The sequence below is a fragment of the Mus caroli genome, chromosome 18, assembly GCF_900094665.2.
Source record: "Mus caroli chromosome 18, CAROLI_EIJ_v1.1, whole genome shotgun sequence".
Classification (NCBI taxonomy): domain Eukaryota; kingdom Metazoa; phylum Chordata; class Mammalia; order Rodentia; family Muridae; genus Mus; species Mus caroli.
Window position 1 is genome coordinate 64,717,050 of NC_034587.1, and position 22,769 is coordinate 64,739,818.

The following is a 22,769-nucleotide window of genomic DNA, read 5'->3' on the forward strand; positions in this document are numbered from 1 at the left end:
TGCTCTTACCACTGAGCCATCTCACCAGCCCCAAGATTTTTTTTTTTTCTTTATCTGTAAAGAGTGGCCCAGAACTTAGATTGAGATGCATAGAGTTTGTAGATTGCTTTTGGTAGGCTAACCACGTTCACAATATTAATTCGTCTGATCCATGAACATGGGTGATCTTTCTGTCTTCCATTGTCTTTCTCAGTTTCTTTTTGCAGTGTCTTATTAAAGTTTTCATTGCAGGGGTGGCTTGGTTCCTTGAGTAGGTTTATTTTCAGGTCTTTTATTCCTTTGGCAGCTAAAGGAATCTATGGGAAAGGATGTTTCCCGGAGCTCTTTTTCAGTATGTTTATCTTTGGTGTATAGAAAGGTCACTGATTTTTTTCATGTGTTAATTTTGTATCCCGCTATTTTGCTCAATGTGTTTATCAGCTGGAGGAGTTTCCTGGTGGAGTCCTTCTGCATGTCTAGAGTCCTATTGGCTGCAAGTTGGGCTACTCCTTTTCCTATCTGTATCCCCTTTATTTCCTTTCTTTGTCTTACTGTTTTAGCAAAGACTTCAAGCATTGGAGTAGAAGTAGGAGAGTGGGCACACCAGTGTTAGCGGAATGCTTTGAGTTTTCCCCCCATTTAGGGCAGCATTGTTTTATAGATTGGCTCTGTATAGCTTCGTGTTAAATGTGATCCTCCCACCCCTGGCTCTCCATTACTTTTATCATGAAGATGTTGGATTTTGTCAAAGGACTGGGTAATCATGAGATCTCTAACTTTGAGTCCAGTTATGCGATGAATCACATTTATTGATTTATGCACATAGAGCCATCACTGCATTTCTGAAATGAATCCAAGCTTGAACATAATGATGATGATGTTTTTGATGTGATCTTGAATTCTGTTAAAAATATTTTATTGTGAATTTTGAATCTATGTTTTATCAGGAGGTTGAGCTATTTTATTTATTTATTTGTAGCATCTTTATCTAGTTTTGGTGTCAGAGTAACACTGACTTTGTTAAAGGAGGTGGAAGCTTTATTCCCTTTTCTATTTTATAGAAACATTTAAGTAGTATCAATTTTATTCTTTGAAGGTCTGAGCGAATTCTGTAGTGCATTCATCTGGCCCTATACAATTTTTAGTTGAGGGAATTTTGATTTCCTGCGTCAATCTCATTGCTGGTTATAGGTCTGTTTAAATTGTTTATTTTATGTTTGGGTTAATTTTGGTAGGTCAACATGCTTCTACAAACTCGTCCATTTCTTTCAGATTTTCCAGTTTAGTGGGACATAGATTTTTTAAAGGGTTATCTCTGTGATTTTTATGAATTCTATTTGTATCATAATGTCTGCCGTGCTGTGCCATGCCATCTCTTTTTTGTTGTTGTTGTTGTTGGTAAATTTGGTTAAGGGTTTATCAGTCTTTATCTTTTCAAAGAACCAACTGTTTAATTTTTTTGAGTATTTTAAATTTCTATTTAATTAATTGCTGCCATGATCTTAATGACTTCCTCCCATCAGTTGATTTTGGCGTAGGTTTGTTCTTGTATCATTGAGTTGGTTATTTGGATTTCTTTCTGGTTTTCAGATGTAGACACTCAGTGCTATGAGCTGTCCTCTGAGGATTGCCTTTGCTGTCTCCTTTTCACCGGATTCTAGGAATCTTTACTTCCTTCTGGATTTCTTCTGTGATTTATCATTCATTAGTGTGTGTTTTAATCTCTACAAGTTTGTGTCATTTCTGCAGTCTTTCTTGGCTGCTGATATTTAGCTTTATCTCACTGTGGTCTGAATGCACACAGGATGTTATTTCAGTTTTTCTATGCTGTTGCGTCTTGCCTTGTGTCCCAGTATGTGATCTGTTTTGTAGAAAGTTCCATGTGCTGCTGAGAAAATGTGATTTATTTATTTATTTTTAGTGTTTTAGTAGAATGTTCTATAGATATGTATTAGGCACATTCAATTTATGATATTATTTAACTATACTCCCCACCACCACCTAGTATAAATTTCCTGCCTGTTGGTGAAATGGTCATGTTGAAGTCACCCCTGTTACTGTGCTGGGGTTAACCTTTGACTGTACATCTGGTAGTATTTACTTTGTAAAATTGAGTATTCCTGAATTTTGGGGTCTACGTGTTTAGAATTTTAATATCTTCTTGATAGATCCCTTGGTAAGCATGAAATGACCTTCTTTATCTTTTCTGACTAATTTTGATTTAAAGTCTGTTTTGTCAGATAGCTGACAATAGCTGCATGCTATTGTCAATAGCAACACATGCTCATTTCCTTGTTTCGTTGGCTTGGATTCTAAATTTTTACCCTTAGGTTATGTCTGTCTTTGAGGGTAAGCAGCCTTTCTTGGAGGCAGCATCTTTTGATGAGTCCCATTTTCAATCCATTCTGTTAGTCTAGGTCTTTTTGTTGGGGGAATTGAGGCCATTAATAGAGTTATTATTGAAAGATGTGTTCTGATTCTTGTCATTTTGTCACTTTTGTGGTGTTTTCTTAAACTCCTTTTGACCAACTGTCCTGGTCTTCGCTCTCTGTGGCCTTTTGGGAATGTTTAGTCTCTTCAGTCCAGAATCTTTGCAGTGTCTCTCTGCAGTGTCTTATTGGTCATAGATTCCTTTAGTTTATTTTTGCTGTGGAAAGTTTTAATTACTCCTTCAATCATGATAGACAGTCAAGTATGACGGCCTGGGGAGGTGGGTGCTCTTCTAGCTCAGAGTTTCCTCTGCGTCCTCAGCTGTAGGTTGGACTCCTCTGCCTTTCTGTGTAACTTTGCCCCTCTATCCTGTGGCTTTCAGTAACCTTTGTTTAGTCTTGGTTTTGGTGGCTTAATTATACTATGGCTTGGGAGTTTCTTTTTCTGATCTTTTTAAAAATTGATATTCTGTATGTTTATTGTTCCCAGATGGACGTCTTTTTCTTTAGAGTGGGAAATTTTTTCTTTGGCTTTATTGAAAGCAGTTTCTATACTTTTGGAATGGAAGCCGCCTCCTTGTATGTCCATAATCCATAGATTGATGGTTTCATGGTGTCCCCAAACCCTCTCATATCCTGTTCATGTATACATGTAAAAATTCACCATTGACCTTGAACTAATAACCCAATTCTCTCACGTTGCCTTCAAACCCTGATGCGCTGTTCGCCATGTGATCAGTTAGTCCTGTTGGCAAGGCTGTCCGCTGAGCAGTATTTGGCTGATGGAAGTTCATGCTTCCATTGTCATTTCCTTTGGCTTTGATTTAGTAGTTCTCTCCCTTTATTGAGTTCTATTTTCATATTTTGAATTGATGTCTTTATTTCATTCGGCTGTTCGTTTTTGTGTTCTTGGAGTACATTCATGCCTCCTTTGAGTTTCTGAACCTATCTGTAATCCTTCCTTTGAATTCTTTGTCTAACAGTTCTTCTAAGTCACTCTCATTGGGGACCATCACTATGGAGTCAGTAATTTTTGAAGGAGACGTGCTGCCTTTCTTCTGTGTTGTTTATGTTTCTGCACTGAGACTTGTGCATCTGAAGTCAGTTTATCTGGATTTTCTCTCCTTTCTCCTTTTCTACCTCACTTCCTTTCTTTTCCCTTTTTCTTTTCAAGTTAACCGTGTTTGCATGGAGGCAGTTGCAATGTTCGGAGAGGACTCAGACCCTGGATCAGATCCAGCTGCATATTCTCCCAGCCGCTGATGTGTGGCAGGTCCTCACATACCTGAGCAAGCTACCCCAGGGTCAAGTCTGGTCCACTTCTCACCCGTGATTTTTTTTTTATAATTTATTTTTTTTANTAGGTATTTTCCTCATTTACATTTTCAATGCTATCCCAAAAGTCCCCCATACCCACCCTCCCAATCCCCTACCCACCCACTCCCCCTTTTTGGCCCTGGGGTTCCCCTGTACTGGGGCATATAAAGTTTGCAAGTCCAATGGGCCTCTCTTTNCAGTGATGGCNNACTAGGCCATCTTTNGATACATATGCAGCTAGAGACAAGAGCTCCGGGGTACTGGTTAGTTCATANTGTTGTTCCACCTATAGGGTTGCAGATCCCTTTAGCTCCTTGGGTAATTTCTCTAGCTCCTCCATTGGGGGCCGTGTGATCCATCCAATAGCTGATTGTGATCATCCACTTCTGTGTTTGCTAGGCCCCGGTGTCAGCCTGGCCTGAGAGGCTTCTGCCTCACCCGTGATTTTTGTTGTGGGTTCTTATGTACCCTATTCTAGTTCATCGCTGGCCTGCTCCCTGTTCCCACTGCCCTTGCTGTGATTTGTGAGCCCTGTGCACCCCTTTGGCCCCGTACCCTGGGTCAGAATCGCCCCTTCACTCCGTCTGGCACCTTTTGTTACTTTGTTTACATACATGCATGCACCCTACCCTGCATAGAGTCCAGCCTTCCCTGAACTCCCCTACTTCTCTCTACACTTTAACCTTGCCACTTTCAGAGAGGCATTCCTAAGCATTGACTCAGGTTCACAGGCAAAAGCTTCAAGGCTAAATATCTTTCAGTTTCTTTTGAAATTAAGTTTGAATCTTTGAGCCCTGCTCTGAAGGATTGAATGGATTCAGATGCTATGACCCTATTGCGTTATGTAGAAGTTGACTAATCCTAATTGTTGGAGTGAGAAGCTAGCCTGGAGGGGATGCTATGCTTGTCAAATGTTTGCCTCACAAGCACCAAGATTTGAGTTTGATCCTCAGGATCCACCTAACAATCCTAAGCGTGGCGGGTGCTGCTTGTGAGTCCAGCACTAGGGAGGCAGAGACAAGAGGATCCTCCAGGATCCCTGGCTCACCAAGCTAAGGTGATTTTCAGGCCACTGAGAGTACCTGTCTCAAAGGAGGCAGACAATGTTTTGAGTATGACACCCAAGGTTGTCCTCTGGCTTCAGTATGCAAATCCCTGCTCACATTACACTCACATATACACTTACACACACAGCCACACATGCAAACAGTAACTTAGAGCTCTCCTATGAGTTCAGGATGCTGGCAGTGTAGTTCCTTCCTGTAGGGTGGTCATAGTCGAGTGAGAAAAAAATTTATTCATGGTCGATGGAGCCTTATCAATGGAGTTACACATGTGTTTAATATGTAAGTATGTATTTCATGTATTTACGTTATAAAATGTATTCATTTTATAGTTCCGAACAAAATAGTCTTTTTAAAATACTAAACTTGGTGTTTTAAACCAGCGTACTTACTTATTATGTCACAGTTTCCATGGTGGAGCTGTCTTGCGCTCTGTTCAGTTTTCCTAGGGCTGCAGTTAAGATGTTAGGCATGTTGTGCTTTGCATGGACAAGAGGTCTTCTTCCAAGCTTGTTGATGGTTGACAGAATTAAATTTCTTCTAACTGCAGGATCGATGTCACTGTCCCCTGGCTTGCTGTCAGCTAGGACTGTTCTCAGGTACTAGAGGCCCCTCAGGTCTTTCCATGTGGCCCCAGTCCCTCAGCGAGGCAGCCTTTCACTCTTCAGTTGCAATTCAGGAATCTTTTTTTTTTTTTGAATTAATTTTTTTTATTAGGTATTTTCCTCATTTACATTTCTAATGCTATCCAAAAAGTCCCCAATACACTCCCCCCGCCACTCCCTTACCCACCCACTCCCACATTTTGGCCCTGGCATTCCCCTGTATTGGGGCATATAAAGTTTGCAAGTCCTATGGGCCTCTCTTTCCAGTGATGGCCGACTAGGCCATCTTTTGATACATATGCAGCTAGAGACANGAACTCTGGGGTACTGGTTAGTTCATAATGTTATTCCACCTATAGGGTTGCAGTTCCCTTTAGCTCCTTGGGTACTTTCTCTAGCTCCTCCATTGGGGGCCCTGTGATCCATTCAATAGCTGACTGTGAGCATCCACTTCTGTGTTTGCTAGGCCCTGGCATTGTCTCACAAGAGACAGCTATATCTGGGTCCTTTCAGCAAAATCTTGCTAGTGTATGCAATGGTGTCAGCATTTGGAAGCTGATTATGGGATGGATCCCTGGATATGGCAGTCTTTAGATGGTCCATCCTTTCGTCACAGCTCCAAACTTTATCTCTGTAACTCTTTCCATGGGTGTTTTGCAATTCAGGAATCTTATATAAGGTGCTATGATTGAGGCCTTAGTAGCCTGTTCTAGATGCTGAACATTTCCAATATGGATAGGAAGGCGATAGATAATAACAGGCAGGGTAGTTTGGCGCCTGTATTTGGAGTAGACTTCCAAAGGAGTCTCACAGTGTCCTTTATCACTCACTTTTTATCTGGATACCTTTGCATTGGTTGAACATTGGGGAGTGACATATGGTAGGAACACGATTTGAGGGACAAGTCTCTTGGAGAGTGCAGTGTGGCACACAAATGTCACAGATGGCTGCTTATTCCACCTTGGATGGAGCGTGTCCTACGTACTGGCAGGCTGGGTGTTAGGAACCCATTTTATCAGAGGCAGAGATTTACCTGAAATGGGTTCATAAGACAGGAAGTCACTGAATGGGACACAGGGATCCCACCCAGCGTGGGATCACACAGAGCCGCGCTCACGAAGGTGGGGTAAAGGTGTAGATGGTGGAAACCAGGCCACCCCTGGAGCACAAAAGATGCTTTACGTTCAGGTTGGAGGACACAGAAAGGCAGGCAGCCTTGTGGGTACAATCACAGTGTCTTCTCTAGTTAAGAGTTTCACTGCTATACAGGATTAGATACCTATTTCCAAGAAGGGATGAGATGCCCTCAGGCTTGCCTCCTTTCACTGTGGAATATTAGGTATGCTGAGTTATCTCAAGGTAATTTGGATTGTTAAGAAGGAAAATGGTCTTTTTCATCAGGCTACACAGAATTGTCTCAAGTCAGAGGTCAACCCTAGGTTATAAAGGGGGGACCCTATTTCAGAGAGAGAGAGAGAGAGAGAGAGAGAGAGAGAGAGAGAGAGAGAGAGAGAGAGAGAGAGGAGCCAGAGAGCGCCACCCATATGACTTGATGCTGGGTCTGAGAGCCTGAGTTGGGCCCCTACATCCCACAGTGCAAAGAGAAGCTCCAGGAAATCGTCATCTAACTTCTACATACATGTTACATACATGTTATGGCATGCTTGTGCCTGTTCTCACAGACACATACACACACAACAACAACAACAACAAAAACAAAAACAATAGCAACAGCACTGCTACAGACAAACTCACCTGTCTGAATTTAAATAGAGAAGAGTCAACCTTCCTTCTGGTCCATTTCCTCACCTGGGCCGGATCAATGGCCCAATGCCTGCCCACATTCTATGGCCTGTGTGCCTCCCAGGAGGTCTGTAGTCACCAAAGACACAGCAGATGGGAGCCTGGCATGGCTGCCCTCAGAGAGGTCCTACCAGCAGCTGACTGAGACAGATGTAGGATACTTAGACCCAACCATTGGATTTAAGTCAGGGACCCCTGTGATTGAATTAGGAGAAGGATTGAAGAAGCTGAAAGGGAGAGGGACCCCATAGGAAGACCAGCAGTCTCAACTAACCCAGACCCTAGGGAGCTCCCAGAGACTGAGCCACCAACCAGGATCATACATGGACTGGTCTGAGGCCCCGCACACATATGTAGCAGAGGACTGCCTGGTCTGGCTTCAATGAGAGAAGATACACTTAATCCTCAAGAGACTTGAGACACCAGGGAAAAGGGAGGTCTGGTGTGTGTGGGAGCACTCTCTTGGAGGCATGGGGGAGGAGGAATGGGAGCACCCTCTCAGAGGAAAGGTTGGGGGAGGAATGAGATGAGGAACTGGGTGGGGCGCTACTGGGGGCAAGAACTGGAATGTAAATAAATAAAATAATTTAAGAAAAATGGTCCAGCAAGAAACTGTCCATTATTTGTGACTTCTCATTGAAGACAAACTTCCTGTCATTGGAGGAGCAAGTGTGTCTTTCGATGTAGAGATGAGAACTTACTGTCCTTAATGGCGTCTAAAAAAGTCCCAATTTAGGCATATCCTTCACTCCAGATTTTTGGCTATGAATCTCCCCCCCCCATGTAATACTTAATGTTTGTGTTTGCATTTTCATTTTATTTATTTTGATATTTGTGCTTTTTATTGTGACAGCTCTTAAATGTTTTGTTTTGTTTTGGAACTGAGAGAAATCAAGAGTCAACTCATGGAATTTCTCTGTATTTCTTCCAGCACGTCTGACTCTACATTTGTAGTACAAGACCCTGTTCTCCTGTTGGACTATTTTAAAGAACGGACCTCAGGCTTCACCTAGTTCAGAGGTGAGCTGAGTTCTTTCTGATGTTTGTGAAATAAGAGTTTGATGGTGCCGGACCATCCGAGGTGGTTGGCTGCCCTTAAGTCGCCTTTGTTTTCCGTCTGTGTGTCTAAGTGACTGAAACTTGGGGTACGTGGAGGTAAAATGTAGATGGTAACTACATGTCTTGGTGACTCAGACATTCTTTAGTGTAAAGCAAGATTCAAGGCTAGCCCTGGAGGAGTTGGATGTTGCAAGGTCTGTCCCTAAGCTCCAGTTTCTCTGCTGTTTTCTCTTTACCCAAGGATGTCCTTTGCCTCTGTTGTGTTGACTCTCAAGTGATTTTATTGATTCTGATCCTGCCTAGTTGGCTGTCTACATTTGATGTTTCCTGGCATCAAACAAAGACATTTGATAATTTCCAAAACGATGAGGAGTTCTCTAGTGTTCTACAGAGTTTCAGAGTATTCCCTCCCTCCTGCCTGCCTTCCTTCCCCCTCTCCCTCTCCCCTTTTTCCTTTTTAAAAATTTGCTACAAGGTAGGCTCATTACTTAAAACAAGTTCCACACTTGCTCTCTAAGGTCTAGGACAGACCCTGGGCTCTTTTATTCCATCCTCCTTCTCAATGGCTTGCTTGCGTGGCTGGTCTAGAACAGTATCTGGCGTGCTAACCCAACTCAATAAAACTTGTGTCAAATGTCATTAGCTGATGAGAACCTCCCTGGGCTCTTAAAAAAATGTATGGTTGGGGTTCAGTGAGGCTCCTGATTGATTTGCAGCACAAGGAAGGATTCTGTGTACTTCACTCATTTACACAGATCCCTCCATTTAAATGGGCTTTTCTCAGCCTTCCATAGTGCTAAACATCACGTATTGTTCCGCAGACTGCATTCTACTTCAGTGTGGGTCCAGTTCACCTCTCTCTGGGTGAGTTGAGTTTATACATAGTTCCTTCCTCAGTGGATTGACTTGCAGGGTATGATGGCAAGTGTTCATAGGAGTGCCCAAGCTTCTCGTGGATGTTTGTGCCGCCGATGTATATTTGTGTGATCTCTATTTTTTTTTTTTTTTGGTTTTTCAAGACAAGTATTGCCCTGGCTGTCCTGGAACTCACTTTGTAGACCAGGCTGGCCTCGAACTCAGAAATCCGCCTGCCTCTGCCTCCCGAGTGCTGGGATTAAAGGCGTGCGCCACCACGCCCGGCTGCAATCTCTCTACTAACTGGATGGAACAACGCGGCGCTGGAGAGTCTCTGTCTTTTGCTGACTTAACGAATGCTGGTGATTTTTTCCTATGGTAATTTGGCACACTTACTACCAGCTTAAAGTAGGAAGTCTTCACCCAAGGCCTGTGCAAGTGTGAGTGTAGTTTAACATTTGTCTTCGCTTCACATGCCTTCTCCTTCAGTTCACCCACCCAAGCCTAAAATTGTCTCCATGTCGTTTTCTAAGGAAGTGAACATAGCACTGAGTTATACCCCAAAGGGCTGTGAAATTTGATTTACAAAATTTTGGTAAAAGTAGCAATAATTCTTGAAAATTACATAAGTTATCTGATTCCTCTCCTTATATGGGATTACCTCATTCTGTCAACTATTTTAAGCAACTTTAAAATTGGTAATGGAAAACTTTCTCTTGACTACAGTACCGTATGTGGCTTTTAGGTTAAATACAAAACTGTGTTCCTCCCCGCCAACGGAGCCGTTGAAGAACTGCCGCGCTCGCTCGCTGCACAAGTGCATGTTGCTCCAACATTCCCCGGGCGCTCGCAAGCACAGACTTTTGATTCTGAGGTGCTGTCAGGACTTTCACACTTTAAAATAGGCTCTTACAGCTGGCTGTCCTGGAATTTATACTTGCTCTGTGACTTGTAAAGCTCACAGCTGGACTTCGAGACATTCCTAAGTGGTGAGCACGCTGGACAGGTGTCACTTGCTCTCTCTGCTCTGTTTCTCTGGGAGGGTCCTGCCTGCAGTGGATTTATTTGGACTTGGCTTTGAAGGTGGGTTTGATAGACTCTCTGTGCTTAGGTTGTTATTAAATATTTTAAAGATTCAGTCTTCCTGAAGATTCCAGAGGTATGCGCACCTCGGTCATAGTGCGCTTGCACAGACGTTTCCTTGAGTTCCAGCCCTGCCAGGTCTATTCATTCTGTACCCTGGGCAAGTTGTCACCGGGAGTCTCAGTTTGTCTTATCTTATGGGTGATTTACCTTGTAGAATTATCTTTGGAATGGCTGGTTCATCATTGATACATATTAAAGGGTCAGTAAAATGTCAGTTGTCATTTTCTATTCTGATATTAGCCAGCTGTCAGGGTATGGATCAGACATATGTGGGAACTGGTGGCATACAGACGGAAGTGCTGTCTGCCTTCCCCCAGGACTGAGCAGGTTTCCTAAAACACGGCATGAGGCATCTTGCTAGAGCCAGGTGTTAGGAAATGGGCAAAGCACGGAGCTGCTGAGATGTAGGTGGGGACATCATTAATTAAATCACGAGTTCAGGCTCCTTGCTCAATGGTGAGGACAGAGAGCCGCTTTGAGAAACACTCAGCAATTAACCAGCAACTCGGTTCAACACTGCACTTCTCTGACCTGAACTTCCTGCGATCATGTTAAAAGAAAAAGAAAATCAAGATCAAAGACCAGCAGCAGTACTGGGAAAAGATGTGTGTTTTGTCATCTGTGCCTGCTAAAGTGATGTGTACGTACAAAATGTGGTACAGAAGGATACGGATGAAATGGTGAAAATGGGACCAAATGAGAGCAATTGGAGCTCGGTTGTAACGAGAGCCTGCGGTGCCTCCACTTGAAGGAATAGACAATTCCTGTGGAGGCTGCAAGGATTTGCTGTCTGCATGGGAAGCTGGGCAGTGATGGGTTATCCTCCAAGTTGGTTATTTGGGAGGTGAGAGCAAAGGTACCGGAAGGCCTGGGGAGATCTCCTCACTGTTCTCAGAGGACTCCCACTCCCGAATCCTTTCAGGGCTCCATTCAGGATCTCCCTTTGTCTGGAAACCCCACCCTCTTGCCTGCCCATCCCTGTAGCAGTCTCTGTGTGACTGTGAACCGGAGTCAGGAGGCTGTAGCATCCCTCCCAGTCCCTGGCCCCACAATTCTCTGGCTTTGGGTTAGGAGTGTCACTGGGAGAAGCAGAAGCACAGGTTTCAGGAACACTGGGTGTGTCCTTATAAAGCTGGGAAATGCCAAGAGGAAGGCTAGAAGGAAGGAACTTCTCTCCCTGGCCTGAGACCTTGGGATTTCTCTGTCTGCTTTATTCTACATCCATTATTTTGTTCCATAATGTTTGTGTTTGTGGAGGCCAGAGAACAACCTCGAGTGTCCTTTAACCACAGTCTTCCTTTCCTTTTGAGACATGGTCTTCCACTGGACTGGTACTTGCCACGTAGAAGAGGCTGGCTGGCCAACCAGTCCCAGAGATCCACCCGCTTCTGTCTCTTTGACACTGGGATTATAAATAAGCATGTGCCACCCTGGACACCTTTAAAACATCTTAATTTAGAATTTTTACATGGCTCTGGGGGTTGAATTTCGGTCTTCATGCTTGCAAGGCAGGCACTCCCTAATGGCACTGTCTCTTTAGTCCTCTGCCCTTCTATTACCAAGTGACATTTTTTATTTTCCTTCATCAAGTAGACAAGTGCAACTGTAACAGAAAAATGCCTTTAGCAAATTTCTTCTACAGTCAAGTGCTTCGTCAGTTGATCACAGTATTTTCAAACTTCGAAAAAAGCTAGCAAATTTTCCACCTAAGATTTTTTTTTGTGGGGGAGGTTTGGGTGTGGGTGTGGGGAAAGAGTATAAAATAAGACTTTCAGAGATTCTCCGTTGCTTGGTGTCGTTTGTATTTTTCCACAGTGCGGGAGGGTTAGAAAGAGAGCTGCTTTTTATGGGACGCTCAGCAGCAGTTTGGAAACTTGGTTTCGTGGGTTTGGTCTGTCTGTGTGGGTGAAGTCGTTTCTGCAGCAGGGTGTCTTTGAGCACAGTGCACATCATGCACGCTCCAGTACTTTCTTCTCTGCCTTCCTGCCCCCTCCTGCCTCCCCACTTGGTATCACCCAGATGAGCAGCACTGGAGTGTAAAATGTGCTTTGCCAGGGTCAGGTTCTTAACGCTTGCTTGTGGCAACTGATGCCAGTTGTAACAGACTGTGTCTCAGCAGTCCCGGCAAAGTCACACTTGGTGCATCTGTGAGGGCATTTGCTGGGCGTGCGTGCCCTTCAAGGAGGATGACCTCCTAAAGTCCTGTTGTTGGTGTACACGGGCCACCCTTTCAAAAAGTGTCACCACAGAGGCTGTATAATTATTACAGATTCTTCCAGATGGAAGTAGTTTGCTAAGTTCTCTCTGGATTCAATACAGAAAGGGCAGGAAGATTGAGCAAACCCTAAAAATAGTTTGTTTGCTTTTTTAAAATCTATGTATATGTGCTGTGTGTTGATGTTAGTGTGGAAATACCCATGCCACAGTTTTGCATGTGTGAGTCAGAGAACAGCCTTGAATATTGTTCATAGTCTTCCACTGTGATGCAGAGTCTCTTGTTTGTTGTTGCCAACACTGAGCTAGCTGGCTCTCTGGGATCTGCCTGTCTCCATATCTTGTCTCTCTGTGTGAGTACTGAAATTGCAGACATGTGCTACTCTGCTTGGATTCTTATGAGTTTTGGGGATATTTGGGTTTGAGTGGTACATGCTTTATCTAGTGAGCCATCTCCTAATCCCAAAGATAACACTTTTGATTCCTAGGGAACCTGGAGGCATCCTTGAATTCCATGGTATCTTATCCAGTTCTGGGCTTTGAAGGGCTTTGAGGGGATGTTGAGCAAGTTTCTGGTCTCCCCAGTGGTTAGAGCACTTTCAGGCATGAGGCATGACGGTCATTAAATCATTTTAACGATGTCAGATGTGAGATGTCTTGACTGTGAGCTGAAGACAATATAGGCACGATTGCAGAGGACAGGGAGGGAGATGGAAGGGGTTGGATTGTAGCTCGAGTGATGTATCAACACAAAGAGATGTGTCACGTGTGTCACCTGGTAAAACAGACACACATGGGCAACCCAGGATGAACTCAGCAGTTTGTGTTTATTTATTCTCAATAACAAAGAAAAGGAGGTCATGGGTTTGATAGAGGAGGACATGCAAGGGGTTGGAGGGAGGGAGAAATGATGTAAATATACTATACATTAGGGAAATAACAAATGAGTTCAATCGAAACAAGAATGTCAACTGGTCTCTTCTACGAAGGCTTTCTAGTTGAGTGACGATTTGTTCTGTGTGGTCTTTATTTGTGTCTGAGGCTGTTTGCTGATGCGTAGCTGATTAGTACAAACAATGCCCAGAAGAGGCTCCTTCTTGACACGAGGTGGCTGAGGTTTGTCTACAAGCAGACGCGTAAGGAACAGTTTTTCTTCCCTCTCCTGGGGTCTGAATTGCCACCATTCTCTACATTTTACTTGCATATCTTTCTTGGACCTTGACTGCTGTGGTGAAGAAGTCAGGGCTGTGCAGTTGAAGAAATGCTGACAGCATTGATGAAATACAGAAAAACCTGTTTTAAAACGTGGTATCAAAAGAGACCAAGAGATGAAATCTGTTAAATATCTGTTAAATAGTTTGAGTTTATTAATTTGAGTTGTTTTTTTTTTTTAAATTAAACCTCATGTAGACCTACAAGCTATCAGGTAAATGGCCAGCCAACACTGTCACCTTCCCCAAAGAGAATTGCTCCGTGAAGACTATAGCATGGGAATTATATACGTTTCACATTCTGAACTGAAGAATTTGTTACAGTTAAACTTTGTGATTTGTGGTTTCTTTAAGACAGTAAAGCTTACAGCAAGTAGTTGATAACCCTCCAGTTAAATTTAAGTGAAATATAACCCAGCCAAAAAAAAAAAAAAAAGCAAATAAATGTTCCCACCTCGGTTTCGGTTTAGATACCTTCCATTAGCTGAGCCAAAAAATCCGAATAAAGAGTTGTTCCACTTCTGTTGAATGGGCAGGCCTTGATTGATACCTGTTTCTGGCCATCTGTGTTGGAGCTGTTTGCACTAACAGTGTGTCTGACTTACAACAATGGGTGTCTTAGTTGATGATGGGATGAAATATCTGACTTTGGCTGTAATATTACTGAAATATTAGTAATCAGAACAACTGAAAAAAAGAAAAGAAAGAAAAAGCCCATGAAAGAATTAGTATAATATTGTAATCACAAACAAATCTCTCCTTGTCTTTGTCCCAGAACTCATTCTATTGAGCAGGTTGGCCTTGAACTCCTCACAGAGATCTACCTGTTTCTGCCTCTTGAGTGCTGGGATTAAAGATGTGTGCCACCACTGCCTGGCTAGGAAGCTCTCTTTAAAAACCACTGCTTTCGGGTGAGTTCAGGGTCATAATAGCAGTCCTGTCAACACTGGCAGTAGGCCATTCCTTGTATACTTTGAGACACAAACAAACATGAGGGCTTACCGATGTAAATGTTTTACTTAGAAGCATTTAAAACACACCTAAAACAGCCAAGACATATGCGGCGTTGGCAGAAGAACTGGAGTCCTGTGGAAGTCCAGCTTCTCCTGAGTTGTAGATGCTTTGACTTTGGGGCTTTTAGATATACCAGTTGGGTCTTACAAGGAACGGCAGCCCTGCCCTGTTTTGCACTGATGTTGAAGGTTCCACCACTCGGCGTTTCCCACATCTCTGTGAGGGTCCCAGTCTCCACCTTATCCAGTAATTGTTTCAGGTGTGCCCGGAGTATGTTTAATCAGTATCTGAGCCCTCAAAAGAGCTCCATTCTAGGGCCCAATGCCGTTTACATCCCAGGTACCAAATCTTATGATTTCACCTTATTACCTTATTTATTCATCTTATTTTTATTATACAAACAAGGCAGCGAGAGAATATGTGAGACCTACTGTAGCGTTGGTGCTCGCTTGTTACTGTGTCAACTTGGCATGAGCGAGCGTCATCTGGGAAAAGGAACCTCGGTTGAGAAGTGCCTCCATCAGATTAGCCTGTAGTTAAGTCTGTGGAGCATTTTCCTGATCGATAATTGATTTGGGGACTTCAGCCCACTGGGAGCCACCCCAGGAAGGCCGTCTTGGGTTGTCTAAAAAGGTAAATTGACAAGCCGGGGGAGCAAAGACAGTAAGCAACGTTCCTCTCTGGCCTTTACTTGAGCTCCTGCCTCCAGGTTCCAGCTTTGAGAACAGCCCTGACTTCTCTCAGTGATGACCTGTGACCTGAGGCATGGATAAACATTTCCTTCCCTAAGTTGATTTTGGTCATAGTGTTCTACCACAGCAATAGAAACCCTAACCAAGAACTTGTGTGCAGTGGTTTACAGTGTTAGGAGAGATTAAAAGAGATAATGGGACATTGAACTATTTAAAGATTTGAAAATACGTAAGTAGAATTTAGTTCCGCATAGTTGATTTGGTTGTTTAATCAATTAAGTTTAAGCTTTTCCAATAGAGTTGCCTATCTTTCAATTATAGTGGGATGAAAGGTTTTGACTCCATCTTTGGGTGACTGGTAGAGAAAGCCTAAATAAAATCAATATTAAGAATTGCCAGCTGGCGGGGGTGTGGGGGTCCTGGGAGCTGGTTCTGTAGTTAAAGAGCAAACAGGAGCGGGTGGAGCTTGGATTCCATGTAAATGCCAGGTGGGTATGGCGGCTCCTCTGTGACTCCAGCTTAAGAAGACGGAAATAGGAGATCCCTAGAGCAACTGGCCAGCTAGACTAGCTGTGTTGACGACCTTGGGGTTGAGAGCCCCTGTCTCACTGAATAAGACGAAAGAGCAATCAAGGAAGATTCCTGACACCTTTGGGCCTCACAGGCACATGGATGCACATGTACCCACCTACACATACGTGCGAACATGCGTACCCCCACTTGTGTACACCACACAGGTACATGAATAAAACTGAACTGCGGTATGGCTGAATAAAGTGCTTTACAAAGTGGGAGAGCTTGTTATTGTTTGAGTCTGAAGTGCATCCCACTTGCTTACCCTTTGAGCACGGGTTCCCCATCTGGTCCTACGTTTGGAGGCTGCAGAACATTTAGGAGATGGTGCCTAGCTCAGAGTAAGTCACTATGGGGTGTGTGTCTTTGAGGGTTGTAGCTGCATCCCTGGTTCTTCTTGCTCCTTTGGCTCCCGATCTACCATGGTGTGAACAGCCTCTGCCGTGTGCTCCTGGTAGTCTACTCTCATCTCTTCTACCAAGACCCTCTGAAACCATGAACCAAGCCAAATCTATCTCAGTTCTTTCTGTCAGAAACAGGGATCACAGCAGTCCAAGGAACTAATATGGCCGTGAGTCCTTGGTAAAATCATTTAAAGGCCATCTGGCCCCATATCCGGGATTTCTGCCCAGCTGCAGATCTACCTGTGCTGAGCCATTGGCACTGCTGTAGAGAGAATATTTAAGGGACTATAGTTCATTAGATGTTTTCTTGCTGAACTTGGGTATCCAGCCTTCTAGGAATGGATCATGTTTCTCCTACTTGAAGAAGGATTTCTGTGTCCACAACTTTGATATAAGTGCTAGAGCATCATGGGAGAGTTTCAGTGGCTGCTGGGCATCCTGGAGTTTGGTTTAGGGCATGCAATTACTATCCCACACTCCATAGGACTTCATAGCCCATCAAATTCATTTATACTCATTTCCCATTGAATATGAGCCTTCTGAATTCAAAAACAAACAAACAAAAACAAAAAAAGGACAGAACTCAGTTGAACCTTCTGAATTGAAAACAAACAAACAAACAAACAAAAACAAACAAAAAGGACAGAGCCTAAGTTCTGGTTTCTAAAGCCCCCAATTCCCCAATGCCTAGAGATTTGAACAGAGCTGTTGCAGTGTTAGTCCTTCTGATGAAGTCCCTTATAGTCTAACGTGTGGGCAGATCTGGGTGGGTCACACCCCTGGGGTAAGACCTGCTGCTGCATATCTGTGTGTACCTGGGAGAGAGCTGTTCTCTCCCTTTTACAGGTGCCATATCCATTCCTCTCATTGTCACCAGAGTAGGTGATTTTGTTTCCCTATTCCCAGTGACCCATAACCACATGTTTCAGATCCTTAAGAAAAAAACAAAAAACAAAAACAAAAAAAACCCCAAAAAACCAAAAACCTTAGTCATTTCTGTCTGTCCTCAATAGGAAAGTGTTAACACTTTGCATGCCTAGAAAGGTTAGCTTATGGTTGAAGAGTTTGAAGCCATCTCCTCTAGCTTAACCTTTGTGTAGGATACTAAGCATCCCTCCAAGTATTTCCATATGTTATTCTGGGAGAGCTAATCCTGAAACTTTCAGAATTTCTGCTTGACCAGAACTGATAATTTCCTTCATCTGTTGATAATTTTGGGGGTCCTTTATTCTTATACTGGAATATGTATAGTCTCATTTTTATAAAGATACAAATTCAGATTGTTTTGAGGGAGTTTTTTATTGTCCACCAGCAGATGAGTTACTTCTTTATTTATTTATTTTTTTGTGATGATAATACACCTAGTGAGCTATCATAGTAATGAATCAACTAGTTGGCACAGTTTAAGAAATAAGAGTATTAAAAGGGGGGGGGTGACAGGGATGGGAGCAGTGAATGGGATGCAAAGTGGATAAGTAAAAAAATAAAATGAAGTCAGGCGTGGTGGCACATGCCTTTAATCCCAGCACTCGGGAGGCAGAGGCAGGCGGATTTCTGAGTTCGAGGCCAGCCTGGTCTATAAAGTGAGTTCCAGGACAGCCAGGGCTATACAGAGAAACCCTGTCTCGACAAACAAACAAACAAAATTAAATTAAATAAAAAAGAAATTTGAGTTCATCAAACGTGGAAAGGGCTTTTATCTATCAACTGCTGTTTATTTATCATCAAATCTTTGCTTCTAGGATAGTAGGACTAAGAAATGTACAGGGCGCAGTCTACATAAGGCCCACCCTTACCAGCACTCATGAGCAGATCTATAGACCCTGTTTTGCACCTTGGCTGCCCAAGGAAAAGTCCTGCCCAAGGGCCCTGCACGCTGCTCTGTTATGACACATAGGGAATTGAATTTCCTGAGGCTGACTAAGTGTGAGGAATTTTCTGTTTACAGGCAATAAAAAGTTACAGGGAACTAAAGCCAAGTGCCAGGACCGGTAGGGGTTTGGGCCTCTGAGTCACAGCAAAATAGCCCCTTGAGAGAATGTCTGTGCAGTTGTGTACCATTCTGCTCTGCTTGCTCTGCCCCATCCAGGCTGTGTTGGCAGACATCTTCACATTCTCCAGCTGAGGCACAATCTGTGGTTGTTCCATAAAACCAAGTGATAAAACCGGCAACCCTCTTGCTACTAACATGGCCATCTGAAGATGAGACCAAGTGTTGGTGTTTATATACTAACCTGTGCATTCACTAAGTAATTTATCCAGTGAATAACTACCAAGTACTTCTAGATTGAAAGCATAACCAATGGAATGGCTGAGGTACAGAGGGATGTGATGTTCCACGCATGCTGGATAGCATGGTAGCCCAGCTATGAGGAGCCAGATTGAGTTTTGTTAAATCTTTTACCTCATTATGGACTCATTGCTTTAGCCTCCTTTATGAAGGAGTTGTGCAGACAGGCCTGGGATTAAAAACAGTTTGGGCTGAGGAGATGGCTCAGAAAGCAGAGAGGCTTGCTCTGCAAAACCTCTGACCTGAGTTCGATCCCTGGAACCCACTTGGTGGAAGGAGGGAACCGACTCCTGAAAGTCATTCTCTGGCTTCTCCACGTGTGGTGTGGCACGTGTGCCCCCTCCCCTACACAGATAAATATATACGTGTTCTAAAGGGTGAAGAAGAAGAGCTGGAGAGATGGCTCAGAGCACTTACTGGGGACCCAGGTCTGGCACCGTTGCCTGTTGTTACAGTACAGGGGATCCAATGCTTTCTCCCAGCTTCCGAGTCCCTCGCGTTCATGATGCAATACTGCATACTCATACACATAAACCAAGGATACATGGAAGAGGATGTACAAAGAAAAAAGGAGAAGCAACATAACATTAATAGGCTCGCAGACATAAGGGTTTATTTCTTAGCCATGTTACATAGCACTGTAGAACTCCCCCTTCCTGTTACTGTGGGAGCCAAGCTAATAGAAACTCCATCTCTGCATACAGCTCCAGGGTGTCTGAAAGCAGGGGAGTTGTACTCTGGCAAGTACATAACTCAAGCCTCTGACCCAATGCTAACCACGTAGCAGGTGACATTTTAGGGCTCTGTCCTCCACATACCTGTCAGTGACAGGCCCTGATTATCCCTCCTCCATTCTTCCCTCCATATTCTCTATGGTCCTCCTCCTTCCAGTGTCTCCCCCTCCCTTCCCTTATTATTTTGAGGTAGGGTTTTTGCTGTATACCAAGCTGTCCTGGAACCACGTCGTCTAGGCTGCCTTTGAACCTATAACTCTTTCCACCTCAGTGGCCCCAGTGCTGGGATTGCAGGCAGGCACCACACCTGCCCTCTCATTTTGTTTTCCTAAGAGATTATAATAAAAGTCATGGAAATTATACTTTTACTGACACACACGCAAAATTGATTTTCAGGAAGCATTTATTTAATTCCCATTCTTAACAATAAAAGACAGGAAGACAGAAGTCACCAAGATTCCATTATTTTCCTCTCTTAAGCAGTTGCTTTCAGTTTATTCCAATAATATATAATATATAATATATAACATATGGTATATACAATATGCAATATACAATGTATGGTATATAATATATCAATTAATATATACATATATAATATATGCAAGGTTGTAGTCATATTATGTACCATACAATGTATGGTATATAATATATTAATTAATATATACATATATAATATATGCAAGGTTGTAGTAATATGACTATGGGAAAATGTGTGAATGTCCTAGGTGAGAGGCTTAGGCTTGCTCCTTTGGTCATAACATTTATTCATTACGTGGCTTTGGAAGTCTCTTCCACCTGCCCTTTCTTCATCTGCCAGGAGAGATCACAGCTTCTTCTCAGAGATGGAGTTCAGGAACGTGTCTGGTCCTCTGTGTTTTTCCATCACGCACCATTTGCTGGCTTGTACTCTCATCTGTATATGTGCAACTTGGCTTCATGACACGAGAAGAATCATTACCTTCTCTGACACGAGGAATCCTGTGATGCTGGTTGCTTCCATGGGCGAATGAATGTTCATGGGGTGGGGGAGGTGTTGAGACCAAGGAACTCTCCTATCAAGGGGCTTCTGTGTCTACCAGTGTTTATCTAGAACTCACATGATTGAATTTCTTGAGCTCGAAATTGTACTTGGACCAACAACAGCTGGTCACAGGACATGTGGCTCTGCCTATTGCCTGAAAAATCTTTGCTCCTGGGGAATTCTATCCTCCTCAACTTCAGGTCTTTGCTTGTCTGTGGCAAGGCCTGATTGGAGGGTCAACAGTATTTCGAACAGATGTAATCTACAGGGCCACAGAAGACTGAACAGTGCAGAGAGAGAGGCAGCCTCTTCCCCATGATTCCACTGGTCCCTTCCCATCTGTGGCTTTACTCTAGCCAAGAGGCCAACCTCCAAAAGAACATCAGATGGTGTTATAAAGACCCAAGCCTCTGCAGGAGCTGAGCTGAGGGACAACCTGTGTTCTGTTGGCTTTGTCTCTGAAATATGACACACATGGGATCAGCTATGACCTCTGGTCTGAAGGGGAGACCTGTGTGATGTGGATGCTTCCTTCCCCTGGAGCCTGTTGCAGGTAGATGCCTCCTTCCCCTGGAGCCTGTTGCAGGTAGATGCCTGGACTTCCACCTTGCTCATTGGCAGGAATGAGTGTGCGTGAGGATTAGCCATGAGCCAAGGACTTCAGTGTCAGCAGAATGAGGGGATCTGGTATCTATATCATCCTTATTAGCCAGCACTACCCAAGGATTCCCCCGTTACATTAACAGTGAACAGAATCATTATAGTGGATATAATGCAGTGATTCTCAATCTTCCTAACGCTGTAACCCTTTAATACAGTTCCTAATGTTGTCATGACCAACCTCCCAGCTATAAAATCATTTTCATTGCTACTTCATAACTGTAATTTTGTTACCGTTATGAATCGTAATGTAAATGTCTGTGTTTTCCGATGGTCATAGGCAATCCCTGTGAAAGGATCATTAAGAACCACTGGTGTGATGCATGTTCATGGGGCCAAAGCACAGGCTGGTGATAACATCCTTTTAAAAACCAACTCTGAGCTGACATTTCTAAGTCTGAACAGGCACTTCTGAGGTTCAGGGATGGCATGGTGACCTGGAAGTTGGCAACTAGTTCATATGCTCAGCTGGAGTGACTTGCCTTTTAGTGTCTCTGAATCCTCTGTGCTTTGTAGCTTGAGGAATATTTATATCATTTCCATTTTTGTATCTTCAGCACTTTCCATGTCCTGGGCAGAGTGGGTGCTGCCAGCTGAAGAGGAAGGTGAGCCCAGAACCTGGCCAGTGTGCTCAGAGGAACTTCATTTTAGGAGGTAGAGAAAAGGCTTTCCAATCACTGGGGCTTATTAATTATGTCTATTACCTCTCTCTGTCTCTTGAAGATTCTTAATGTGCTTTTAGCTTATTAGAAACAATTCTGTAATTAAAAAAAAATCCTTAATGTCATTTAGCCTAGAATTTTCTAAACTTACTTGATCAAGGACACTCTTTTCCCACAGTTTCATTAATCCCAGAAGAACTTAGGATATGGCCAACAACCACGAGGAGGGTTTCTCCATGGAATATTATAGAATGAGAGACCTAGGTATGTGGTGATGGAGAAAAACTGGGTCATGTTAGAGGCGGTGGGGAGTAAATGAGATGTGGGTTATTTCTAAACAGGGCTAAGACTCCAGATGAAACCTTGTAATCCACATTGTAGCCTTCGTCAGGGTTGAGATATTAATCTTTTTGGCCAAACTCATACATATGGGAAGATGCTCATCTTGTTGCTAGGGAACCAGGACAGTGGTAAAATATATCCATGGATCTGTTTTATTCATGGTTTCTCTCATGTAAACCCTCACAATTGCATGCTAGCTGATTTTCTCCCTCGCTCCCTCCTGCCTCCCTCTTTTCTTCTTTTGTAATGTATGTGTGTACACGCATGTGTGTGCGTGCATATGTGTGCACATGTGTAGAGGACAATTTTAGGTCTGTTCCTCCGTTGTTCTCCATTTTTTTGACATCTTCCTGAAACTGACAGTCTTTAATTCATCTAGACTGGCTGGATCCCTCCATCTCTGCCTCCCCGGGGCTGGGATCACAGGCCTGGGCCACTTGGCCTAGGTTTTACATACATACCGGGGATCTGAGTTCTGAGTCCTTACACTTGCAGGGCAAGCACTTTACTAAAAACCATCTTCTCAGTCCTGCACTCTAAGTGTGTCTAAGGGTAAGAGTCTTTCTATGGCCATTATGTTTCTTCAACACTGTTTTTAGGTCTTGACCTATGGGGGAAAATGATGATGATGTCTAAAGATGATGTTCAGCAATCTTTTTTTGCTCTGTCCCATTTCTCAGTGAGTCTGGGTG

General features: G+C 43.4%; 1 protein-coding gene across 10 annotated transcripts in view; it reads left to right on the forward strand.

Moving 5' to 3' along the window:
- Window positions 1-22,769, forward strand: part of Ldlrad4 (low density lipoprotein receptor class A domain containing 4) — a 318,866-nt gene that overhangs the window by 60,740 nt on the left and 235,357 nt on the right. For 7 of the 10 annotated variants that reach the window (XM_029472270.1, XM_029472273.1, XM_021150537.1 and 4 more), the window contains one exon: window positions 8,129-8,217. The exons of 1 other annotated variant lie outside the window; for it this stretch is intronic. The gene's annotated coding sequence lies outside the window, so the exon portion shown is untranslated. Of the gene's footprint in view, window positions 1-8,128; window positions 8,218-9,963; window positions 10,195-21,630; window positions 21,728-22,769 lie in introns of those variants that run through there. 2 more of the 10 variants (XM_029472275.1, XM_029472277.1) reach the window with 2 other exon arrangements.